General features: G+C 46.0%; 1 non-coding gene across 1 annotated transcript; it reads right to left on the reverse strand.

Annotated features, from left to right (window-relative positions):
- Nucleotides 1-5,791: 5,791 nt before the first annotated feature.
- On the reverse strand, nucleotides 5,792-5,873 carry TRNAS-UGA. Its single transcript has one exon. It is a non-coding gene; the product is annotated as a tRNA-Ser (tRNA).
- Between the last annotated feature and the right edge of the window lie 6,108 nt (nucleotides 5,874-11,981).

Below are 11,981 nucleotides of genomic sequence, written 5' to 3' on the forward strand. Positions count from 1 at the left end.
TGATAATTGATAGCAGTATGTCCATGAAGAAACATATTAGCAATATAATAAAGGGTGATTATACCAAATTGCATGTTTACGATGTCTAAAACCATTGTTACATCAAGACTATTTCCGGATAGTTCTTCAGACCTCGGTATTTGCTAATATCTATTACTGTAATGCCTTTTATCAGACAACACACACAGACTCTTACAATTACTTCAGAACGCCACTGCATCAGTCTTAACAAGTAATAACAAATATGATCATATAACCCCCAACCCTGATTTTGTTACATTGGTTACCTATTAAATACAGAATTCAATATAAAGAATGTATACTACACAAATACTGCAGAGTGGTTAAGTGCAACACTACATCTCTATATACTTTAAAGAGGTGGTTCTCAACCTTTTTCTAACAGGACACACCTGAAAGATGTTGTTCACAGCCGTGACACACTGAATACATGACCATCATGTGACTAAATATAAACATATGCTCTGCATCCACAGGAGTCCCTCCACTTCCTAACAATGGGTGAAGAGCAGAACTAAGACATTTCCCTGTACAACTCATCATTCAAAAAAATATTCTGATTCTGGTGTCATCTTAATAACAACATTACAAACTCCCTCTACTATCAGGTGCATTGTAAAATAAAACAAACAAAACCCACTCTATATGTCTACCAAATCTTCCATACCTCACCAGCATTAACTCTTAAGAAATGAAACAGCAATAGCCCTACCCATGAAAAGGCAGCAGTTTACAACCAGTGCTTATCATATTGAGAAAATACAACAAATAAAGGCTGATACAAACCTCTAGTAAAGTACCTCATCTCAGTCACAAACACACAGAACACAGACAGACCTGCCTTCACCAAATGTAGAATAAAAGATTGCAAATTACAAACGTGGAAACAAAACTTGGAATGGAAACTCCAAGACCACCTTCTGCATGCAGTGCAAAACTGGAGACTAGAAACAGAAATATATTTCCTCTTATACTAAGTAAATGTCAAAGAGAGAAGGAATGCATATTCTCAAAACTGACATAGTATGGCTCTTGTACCCAGTCACTCCCCTCCATGCCCCCATCACCTCTCACTTCTCCCATCTACTTAATCATCCCTTCACATGCTCATATCCCTGTCCAACATTCCCAACACCCCCACCCCCACCCCCCATCCTGTTCACCATGCTCCCTCTCTCCCCTGCTCAATTCTGTCTGCCCTTCCGTCTTCCCTTCCCTCCTCAGAATACTGCTGACTACCTCTTTCCTACCCCTTCCTGCTCAGCATCCCCCACTCCCCGCTCACTTCTCCCCCAACCAGGGCAGGTGCAAGGGGATTAGGCACCCTAGGCGAGCCTTCTCCCTTGCGCCCCCCCCCCCCCCCCCCCCGTTGCACCGCCACCCCCCGGTCTCGGCCCCGACTCCTACATCGTTCTTGATCACGCCCACCGACTGTGTGGTTTTCTGGGTTGCGCGCAGGTTGGGCACTGCTTGCGCCCGCCAAATTTCCATTCCTCTTTGCTGCTGCTTGCAGCCCTATATGGTTCGCACCCAGTGGCGCACCAAGGGTGCCCGGGGGCTAATGCAATTGTGTGCCTCTCCAGCATCCCCCCCCCCTTAATCCTTCTTGTACTAATGCTTAAGGTCACAGAAAATCAGTGGCGTCTCGAGACAGAAGAATTTGGGGGGGGGGGGGGGGGAGCCAAAATGACATTTCTTCATCACACCCACCTCTATAGCATGGATCCTGCTTTAAAATTGGTTATAAAAAAAAGTGTTAATAAAAAAAGTCCAAAGGGTCTTCTGCATAATTTTAAAAAGCTGGCAAGTTTCACACTTCTAGTAAAACTACTATAAAATTATTTGATAGCCTCATTCAACTAATTCTATATGGCTATGAGAGTGAAGTCTGGAATATATAGGAAGGGACTGAATGTCAATATAAATCCTGCACCTCCAGTTCTGTAACTCTGTGCATCCACTGAAATTCCCCCAAACAATGGAGCTTGGATGTTTCCCTTACAGCTCATCATACTAAAAGATATTTTCAAATTCTGGTGTCACCTCACAGTAACAGCAGCACAAACACCTTTCACTGCCAGGCACATTGTGAACTAACACAAAACCTTGCAAAAAAGACACTCAAAATCTATACTGCAATCCCATTGCAACACAACAGTAATAACACCAAGGACTCAAACAACAATAAAACCTACCTGTGAAAAAGCAAGGGTAAATATTACACTGGGTCCTAGAATATCAATACACCACCTACTGAGGAAACAAAACAAACCCGATTGCTATAGATCCCTATACAGACACACTATGCTAGCAGAATCTCTCATCACTGTCACACACACAGAGCAGAGAAAGACTTTCACCAAATACAGAATACAAAATAAAGGAGCACAAATTAGACAAAAACTGAAATGGAAACTCCAAGAAGCCAGACTCTGTGTATTAACAATGGAAAAGCAGAACCACCATTCCTCATAAAACAAATAAAATCAAGAAACATAAAGCATCAGTTATAATAGTAAAAACAAATAAAAGAATATTTTAAAACTACTGATAAATAGAATTTCTATTAATTAAAATCATATGCATTTTTTACAATTTCCCAAACACCAATAAAATATTTCAAAACAGCACATATATCAAATAACATCCAATAATTAAAACTAATAAGGATTTTAAAAAGCCCCTACTGTCCCCTTCTGTGGGAGCTCTTGATTTCCAGTCACCCTGATTTTGTCGAGGATTAGGAGATTATCCTCTCTCTGTCTCACATACACTGTCACGCTCTTATGTCCACCATAACCTCTCGCTCTCACAGACACTGACACACTCTCAGGCTCAGGCTCTCTCCCCCTCCACAAACTCTTACTCCCCTGGATTTTCTCATACAGACTCACTGGCTCCTTCACATACCCACAAACACACACACCTCCCCATCTCCCAGGCAGGCACCCATGCATTCACACACCCACACCCACACCCCTCCCCATCTCCCAGGCAGGCACCCATGCATTCACACACACACACACACACACACACACACACACACACACACACACACACACACACACACACCTACCTAACTCCCTATCTCCCAGGCAGGCACCCATGCATTCACACACCTACCTCCCTCCCCATCTCCCAGGCAGGCACCCATGCATTCACACACACACACACACACACACACACACCTAACTCCCTATCTCCCAGGCAGGCACCCATGCATTCACACACCTACCTCCCTCCCCATCTCCCAGGCAGGCACCCATGCATTCACACACACACACTTACCTCCCTCCCCATCTCTCAGGCAGGCACCCATGCATTTTCACACACACACACACACAGACCCCCAGGCAGAGTCCCATTCATACACATGCACACACTAAAGGCAGACCCCCCTCTCTTTTTTTTGCCAGCAACCTCTGAACCTCTCTCATTCCTCTGCTGTCACTGTCACTGCTGCCGCATGGCTATTGGGGAGACGCCGATTGCTGCTACTGGCACTGAAGCCCGTTCTACTGCCTCCCCTGTGCAGGCCCCATCGGCTTCCACTTCCTCCATGCTGATCTTGTACATTGCGAGATCCGCATAAAGTGCTACTCTTGCACATTCCCAAAGATTACATTTGCCAATCACTAAAAAGTATTTTTTTTTTTTACCTTTGCTGTCTGATCTTAGTTTTCTAATCGGGTGGCCTCAGGCTTATTTTTTCCACCTTCCTTTTCTTATTTTTTTTCCAGTTCCTTTTCCATTATCTTTTTTTCTATTTCTTTTCTCTCCGACTTCTTCCCTCAAACACACAGTCAGGTTCTCATTCTCACATGCTTTCTCTCTCTCTCTCTCACACACACACACACACGCTCTCACTGTCACATGCTCTCTCTCATACAATCATTCATACACACAGTCTCTCACTGGCACATGCTGAGTCTCACACACACAGGCTCTCACTCCCATATGCTGTCTTGCTCAAGCACAGGCTCTCACTTTCACATGCTGTCTCTCTCACACACACAGAGGCTTTCACATGCTGTCTCTGCAAACATTCAGGTCCTCACTCTCACACACAATCTCTCAACTCATCTCATACACACACACACTCTACAGACCCTCAGCCTCTCACCTCTGGGCCTCCTCTTCACGGGTCGCCGCAGGATGGGCTCTGCAGCAGCCCTGATCTTCCCGGGCCGCGGCGGCCCTGATCTTATCGGGCCTCTTCCTCTTCTTGGGCCACTGCGACTTGGGATTCACGGCGGCCCGTAAGTGCTGCTCCTCTTCTGCAGGCGCCGATGCTCCTCCTCCTTCCTGCCTGCGTGGCTCAAGCAACGTTTTCTTCCGGGGTTGCGCAGGCAGGAAGGAGAAGGAGCACCTGTAGGCTTGAATGCAACATTTTTCTTCGGGCCGTGGTGATGTGAGCTCCATCACGGCCCTGCTGATCTGCCTGCTATGTGTCGCTGCTCAGCTGCCAGTGGGATGAGGTCCACCGGCGGCCGCATGAGCCTCCCTGCGCCTGGGGGCATTGGCTCCCCTCTGGATACCATTGCTCGTGGCGCCCCCTAATACTTGGCACCCTAGGCCCAGGCCTAGTTCCCCAAGTGCTTCCAATGGCCCTGCCCCCAACCCAGCAGCCCCACACTTCCATCTCTTTATTTCCATCTCTTTTCCTTGCCCAGCGGCCCCCAACCCCTCCCTCCTCCACCTCAACCTACCCAGCACCACCAACCTTCTTTCCCCACTCCTTCCTATTCAGCAGACTCCTGACTCCCTATATTCCCTTGCCTTCCAGCCCAGGACATTTCCCCCTCCTCCTGGCTCCCACCCAGCAGAAAAGACTTCAATCCATTCCAGAGTCTCCCTCCCTCTTTATCAGCAGAAGAGGAGGGCAAGAAGCATTGAGGAGAAGAAAATGAGGCAGCAGCATTGGATCTACAGCGCACGCACCTTTCTCCCTTATGCTCCTGCTTTCACATCCAGGCCCCATGGGGGTGAAGAGAACATCAGCAGCCTCAATGCCAGGTCAGGCAGAGAAGGATAAAGTTGGTGTCCTGCTGGACCCATACGAACAGGAGTTGGTGATATTGCGCTCTGATCTGGGTGAAGGAGGGAACAACCTCCCACTGGCCAGGAAGAGAAGAAGGAAGCAAGAGCAGCTTCCTGTCATACCCACTAAAAGAGAAGTCAGCCAACTCCTGCCCAGACCCATGATGAAAGATCAGTCATCTGCAGGCTCTGCGACACACCTCTCGGGACTTCCCAACACACCTGTTGAGAACCACTGCCTTAAAGGGATCTTCGTTCTGCAAATAAAGGTCTGTTAAATATTCCATTGCTGCGTATTTGAGCAAGGTATGAGAAAGAGCAATATCTGTGGCAGGCTGTGGAATTCATTGCCATGTGAACTGAGATTGTTGAAAGATTTCAAGTTTAAGAAAGAAATGAAAACTTGGCTCTTCAAATAGGTATATGAGAGCAGTAACCTTGAGAGGTAGTAGATTTTTCTTCTGTATTGATAGGCTGAGGAACAGACAGGTCTAATATAACATGATTTGTATTATATATGTTGTCAACAAATAAACATACTTTAACATATATGTTGTCAATTAGTATCCCTATTTTTGTTAGTCTTTTAATTTTGTTTTGAACTGCCATGATTGAATACAGAGTGATGATAAACAAACAAACATAAATAAATGTTTAAAAGCTGAACTATAAAATATGAAGCTGATCTTTTGTTCTCCACTGTCTTTAAGAAAAGATATGTAGGTCTACTCGCAGCGAGCAGGGTTCGAACCTGCGCGGGGAGACCCCATTGGATTTCAAGTCCAACGCCTTAACCACTCGGCCATCGCTGCTCTACGTTAACAAGGTCAGCAGAAAACCTAATTCATAGTCATATAAGACTGCGCTAGAAAATTATTTTTTGAATTGCTTCTATTTGCTAAACGGAAGAGACAAATAAAGCCCAAACTACTGTTACCAGGTAGGCGTTTTTTCCGCAAAAGTGGGCCTCTTTTTAAATACAGGTGTTTTTTTTTCTGCAGACTGTTTGTTAATGTGCTGTAACCGACAAAGAACCACAACTCTTTCTCTGCTTCCTTCCTCAATTGACTTCGGCCAATAAGGTGGAAAGGAGGAGGCGTGACGACGCCCCGTGCATGCGCAGCAGCACATAGACGTCACAGGCTGCTTGTCGGGGAGAAATCACCTGGAGTTTTTAGTCTCCAGTTTCCTGCTCGTGCAGCGTTAATGTTTTGAAATATGAGTGGGTTTAGATACAGTCACATGAGAACTGCAGGAACTATGTAGCCATGTTTTATTGTCGATAGTATTTTATTTTAATTTCATAACTATACTGTGCTGGGGCGTGAAATTGTGCAACTAAGCTACAGGAACCCTGTTAATAAAGGAAGGGGCGGCTGACAGAGGCCTGTAGGAGATGGAAGGTCTGAGGCGTCGATGAAGGGAAGGAGTGGGGGTGCAGAAGATGCGCTGAGCAGTGGGTCCTGTGGTGAACCGGTGCTTGTAGAAGGAATAAATAAATCCCAGTAACTGATGGGCTGTTAGTCTGCAGTTGCTATGGAACCGTGAAGCTCGAGCTTACAATTGTGTCTCTGTGAGTCCAGAGGTACTGAAAAATAGGTGTACTTTGGTTGGGGAGGGGGCCGACCCTGGCGGCAAATGTTCCAGGCGCTAGTACTTAGTTTCTGTTTGCCTCTCCTGCAGTATGCACTCATACAGGCCGATACAGTAAAGCGCGGCCGCAGTTACCCTGTTTCTAACCTGCTGTGTATTCACAATTTTGCCGCGTAAGTCTAACCCGCGATTCACTATCTGTTTTTACCCATCCTTATTGCTTCTTTAATTCGACACGTATCCCTTTCCGCCCGCGGCATGTATATGTATGTAAACGATCCAATTAGCTATTCCCTCCCATACAGTAATGTGCGCCCCAACTATCGCCTTTTTAACCTGCTATTTTGCCACGTCTTTAACCTACTAATTTACTGCCTACCCCGACCCTTGCGTTAGTGTGGTGAATTTAGCTGCCTAGTCCCAAACCAACCCAATCCACAGAAAAAAAATGCTTCTCGCACTTAGCCGCCCAATCCCAAACCAACCCAATCCACAGGAAAAAAAATGCTTCTCGCACTTAGCCGCCCAGTCCCAAACCAACCCAATCCACAGAAAAAAAATGCTTCTCGCACTTAGCCGCCCAGTCCCAAACCAACCCAATCCACAGAAAAAAAATGCTTCTCGCACTTAGCCGCCCAGTCCCAAACCAAACCAATCCAATTCAAGCCCCAGCAGAGAGAGATGAAATTTAGCCGCCTAGCCCCAAACCAACCCAATCCACAGAAAAAAAATGCTTCTCGCACTTAGCCGCCCAGTCCCGAACCAAACCAACCCAATCAAGGCCCCAGCAGAGAGAGACGAAATTTCACAGTCCCAAACTTTCCCCCAGCCCCTGCTCACCTGCCCTGGCAGCGACCAGGCAAACCCCCAGCAGCAGCAGTAGAAGTAGAAGGGCGGCGAGAGAAGGGCGGCGAGAGCGGCTTCAGCAGCCCCGCTGGCGAAGGTGAATACGTGCATGCCTATAGGTCCAATATGGGCGCTCAAGGCAGCGAAGGTGCATGCGCACACGCCGTGACCGGCTGGACGTCGGAGGTCATGGCGTGTGCGCATTCACCTTCGCTGCCTTGAGCGCCCATATTGGACGTACAGGGGTGCACGTATTCATCTTCGCCGGCGTGGCTGCTGAAGCCGCTCTCTCTCGCCACTCTCGACGCCCTTCTACTGCTGCTGCTGGGGGCTTGCATGGCTGTGTCCTACAGACCCCGCTGTTCTCCTACAGACACCGCTGCGGGGTCTGTAGGAGAACCATCCACTTCCTGGTACCTGTCATTTCAAACGCCTATACAGTAAAATGGATTGCGCTTCTTGGACGCGGCTTGCATTTGCATGCCATTTAAATACAGTATCGAGCGGTAGGTGATCTGAACTGTGCGTGCGGCAAACGTGGGTGCGCCGGGCACTAACGCACCTCTTTCTACCGCACCTTTCTGTATCAGTCCGTTTATTTGTTGCTCCTCCCTCCAACTACACAGGTAAACTTATACCTGTGCCCTGAGACTTGCTTGATAAAGTTGCAGAGCCTTTCAGAGCTTGGCCGTTGTAATTAAAGCCTGATTTAAGCTTCCATATTATGTTTTAAGTGCTGATTCTAGCTGCTTTTTTTTTTTTTTAATCGTAAAACACTATCTGAATTCAAGAAGGCATGGGATATACACGGGATCTTTGATGGAATGATAGGGATTGTAAAGCTAATTAGTTGGTATGAGGAGCTGCAGAATGTCTTTTTGATTTGGGGGGGGGGGGGGGAGGCGCATATGCAAATTGCTTCCAACTCCTCTTCTGTCATTAAGAACATAAGAATCCTTTTTCCAACAGTGAACAATCCAGGTCACAAGTACCTGGCAAGATCCCAAATAATATATCCCATGTTGCTATTATGCAGTGATAAGTTCTCCTTTAATGTGTCTGTTGTTGAAGTGCACCCTTGACTCTGAATGTTAGTATACTACCTGTATGAATACATACCTCAGTCTCCCATCATTTTCCTATGAGTATCTAATCTATATATTATTTATTTATCTCATCATTTATGAGTGTCAATCCTGTACACCATTATGAACTAATGATTCTCACTTGGAATGACGGTATATAAAACAGTGTGCTGCAGCAGTCAAAAATGCAAACAGAATGTTAGGAATTATTAGGAAGGGAATGGTTAATAAAACAAAAAATGTCATAATGCCTCTATATCGCTCCATGGTGAGACCGCACCTTTAATACTGTGTACAATTCTGGTCGCCGCATCTCAAAAAAGATATAGCTGCACTGGAGAAGGTACAGAGAAGAGCAACCAAAATGATAAATGGAATGGAATAGCTCCCCTAATAGGAAAGGCAAAATAAATTAGGAATGTTCAGTTTGGAGAAGAGACAGCTGAGGGGGGATATGATAGAGGTCTTTAAAATCATGAGAAGTCTAGAATGGGTAAATGTGAATCGGTTATTTGCTCTTTCGGATAATAGAAGGACAAGAGGGCACGCCATGAAGTTAGCAAGTAGCACATTTAAGACTAATTGGAGAAAATTCTTTTTCACTCAACGCACAATAAAGCTCTGTAATTTGTTGCCAGAGGATGTGGTTAGTGCAGTTAGTGTAGCTGGGTTCAAAAAAGGTTTGGATAAGTTCTTGGAGGAGAAGTCCATTAATGGCTATTAATCAAGTTTATTTAGGGAATAGCCACTGCTATTAATTGCATCAGTAGCATGGGATCTTCTTAGTGTTTGGGTAATTGCCAGGTTCTTGTGGCCTGGTTTGACCTCTGTTGGAAACAGGATGCTGGGCTTGATGGACCCTTGGTCTGACCCAGCATGGCAATTTCTTATGTTCTTATTGGCTGTTAAGTCTACTTGGTTGATAATAGTTTATTGACTTCTCATCCAGGAATTTGTCCAAAGCTGTTTTAAACTACTATGCTAATTGCCTTAACCATATCCTCTGGTATTGAATTCCAGAGCTTAATTGTGCATTGAGTGAAAAAGAATTTTTGCTGATTTGTTTTCATGGAGTGCCTCCTAGTATTTGTATTTTTTTTAAATACTATATAACCGATTTACAGTTACCTCTTGTATTCCACTCATGATTTTATAGACCTCTATTATATCCTCCCTCAGACATCTCTTCTCCAAGCTGATCAGACCCAATCTCTTTAGCCTTTCCTCATAGGGGAGCCATTCCATCCCCTTCATCATTTTGATCGCCCCTCTCTGTACCTTTTCCAGAGCAACTATATCTTTCTTGAGTGCGACGACCAGAGCTGCACACAGTACTCTAGGTGCAGCCTCACCATGCAGCAATACAGGGGCATTAGGGACCCTTGATTTGATCCAGTATAGCAACTTCTTATGTTTTTTTATGCCATTTTGTTCTCCGTTTCTTCCCTAATAATTCCTAACATTCTGTTTGCTTTATTGACCAACACCGCACACTGAACTGAGGATTTCAAAATATTGTCCACTATGATATCCAGGTCCTTTTCCTGAGCCTTAACTTCTAATGTGGAACCTAACATTGTGTAACTTCAATGTGGGTTCATTTTCTCTATTTGCACTTGTCCAAATTACATTTAATCTACCATTTAAATGCCCAGTCTTTCATTCTTACAAGATCCTCCTGCAATTTTTTACAATCTGCTTGTGATGTAACAAGATGAATAATTCTGTATTGTCTGCAAGTTTGATACTTCGCTTGTTCCCTTTTCCAGATCATGTAAAGCATCTAATGCAAATTTCAAAATCAAGTTAACACACTATGCAGGATTTTAGTGATTGAGGCTGGGGAGGAATGAGCGTAAGAGATCTGGGAATAGGAAGAGAAGAGGTCATGCAGGAAGGAAATGAAGAAGGAATCTTAGGCTGGAGGGGCCAAAAAATGGATGGTGGAGGATAGAGGGAGAGGGATTAGAGGTTGGGGGATTTGGGGAGAATAAGAAAAGGGAATGACAGGAAAGGAGGAAGGGGAGAGAAAAAGGGTCAGGAGATGGAATGGAGGAGGAAGGATCAGGGATGGGAAGGTGGGTAGTAAGGGAGTATTGGGGATGGGGGTAGAAGAGAAGGAGGGAAGCCTGGGATGGGGTGGAGAAGGAGAAGGAAGGAAGCCACTACCCCCCTCCCCATTACAGATCCATTCTCTTTTTCCCTTATCCTCCTCCTAAAGCCCCTTTGATCACTCACCCTCCCTTTTTCACTTCCTCCCCCAACCCGATCCCTTCACTCATCCTGGTTCCCTCCCCATCACAAATCCTGGTTCATTCCCTCCCTTCTTCCCATGAACCTCACTCACCCTGGTTCACTCCTGTCCCCATCCCATACCTCTCTCCCTCCCCCCCCACCCCATGCTTCCTAGCTCACTTCTCCTTCCCACCCCAGTTCACTCTGTCCCTCCTTTCTCCCCCCCCCCCCCCCCCCCCCGATTGGTCTATTTCATTCCTTACCCCAAACCCTGGTTCACTCCTTCCCTTCTCCCCCATCCTTGGTTCACTCTGACTCTCCCTCTCTCCATCTGCAGTCCCCAGTTTACTCTCTCCATTCCCTGCCGCCATCCCCCATTCACCTGTTCCTCTCTCTTTTTCTCCCCATTCCCAGTTTATTCTATCCCTCCCTCCTTCCCAATCCAAGGTAGGTTCACTCACCCGCTGATTCAGCTAAATAGGAGCAGGCAATGGCATCTTTCCAGTGCCTCTGGTGCTTCCTTCTCCTTCCCTACTGGGCCTGCCTGTCACACTTTGAATTATGTGGTTCAAAGTGCGATGCTTGGGCCCGGCAGGGGAGGAGAAGTAAGTGCCGCAAAGCTGCTGTTATGTGCTCCTCTTATTTAACTTAATGAGCGGTTGAGTGAGGGGATCTAGGAGGTTCAGAGGGAAAAGCTGTGCCTCTCACAGTGTATCTCTTCGTGGATAGAAGGGCAGGAGAGGAGCAATGAGGTGAGTGCTCTCCCACTGCCACCTATACATTTTTTTGAGAAGGTCCCTGGTCTCCTGTGGCAGTTTGGCCAGACTTGGTCAAATCCACAGCAAGGGCTGCATTTTGCAGCCCTTATCATAGCCATGGAATCACAGGAGACCAGGGGCCCTGACCATACCCTGTCTTAGAAGAGCAGCAGCAGTTGTCCTAACACTGATTCCTGGAGCAGAGGCAATCCAGTCGCTCCTGTGCTGAAGAAGGCAGGTCTGGCTGGGGTAGCTAACTTCAAATCAAATAGCAGGGCTTGCAATTTTGGAGGCAAGCCACATTATTTGATTTGCATGTATTGGAGTAGTAATGAGAAATGTTTATGTATAATACATCAGGGTCTAGGAATTGATTCTTTCTGTGTTAATTTTTCTGTCTTCC

This window comes from Rhinatrema bivittatum, chromosome 7 (assembly GCF_901001135.1).
Source record: "Rhinatrema bivittatum chromosome 7, aRhiBiv1.1, whole genome shotgun sequence".
In the NCBI taxonomy this organism is placed as follows: domain Eukaryota; kingdom Metazoa; phylum Chordata; class Amphibia; order Gymnophiona; family Rhinatrematidae; genus Rhinatrema; species Rhinatrema bivittatum.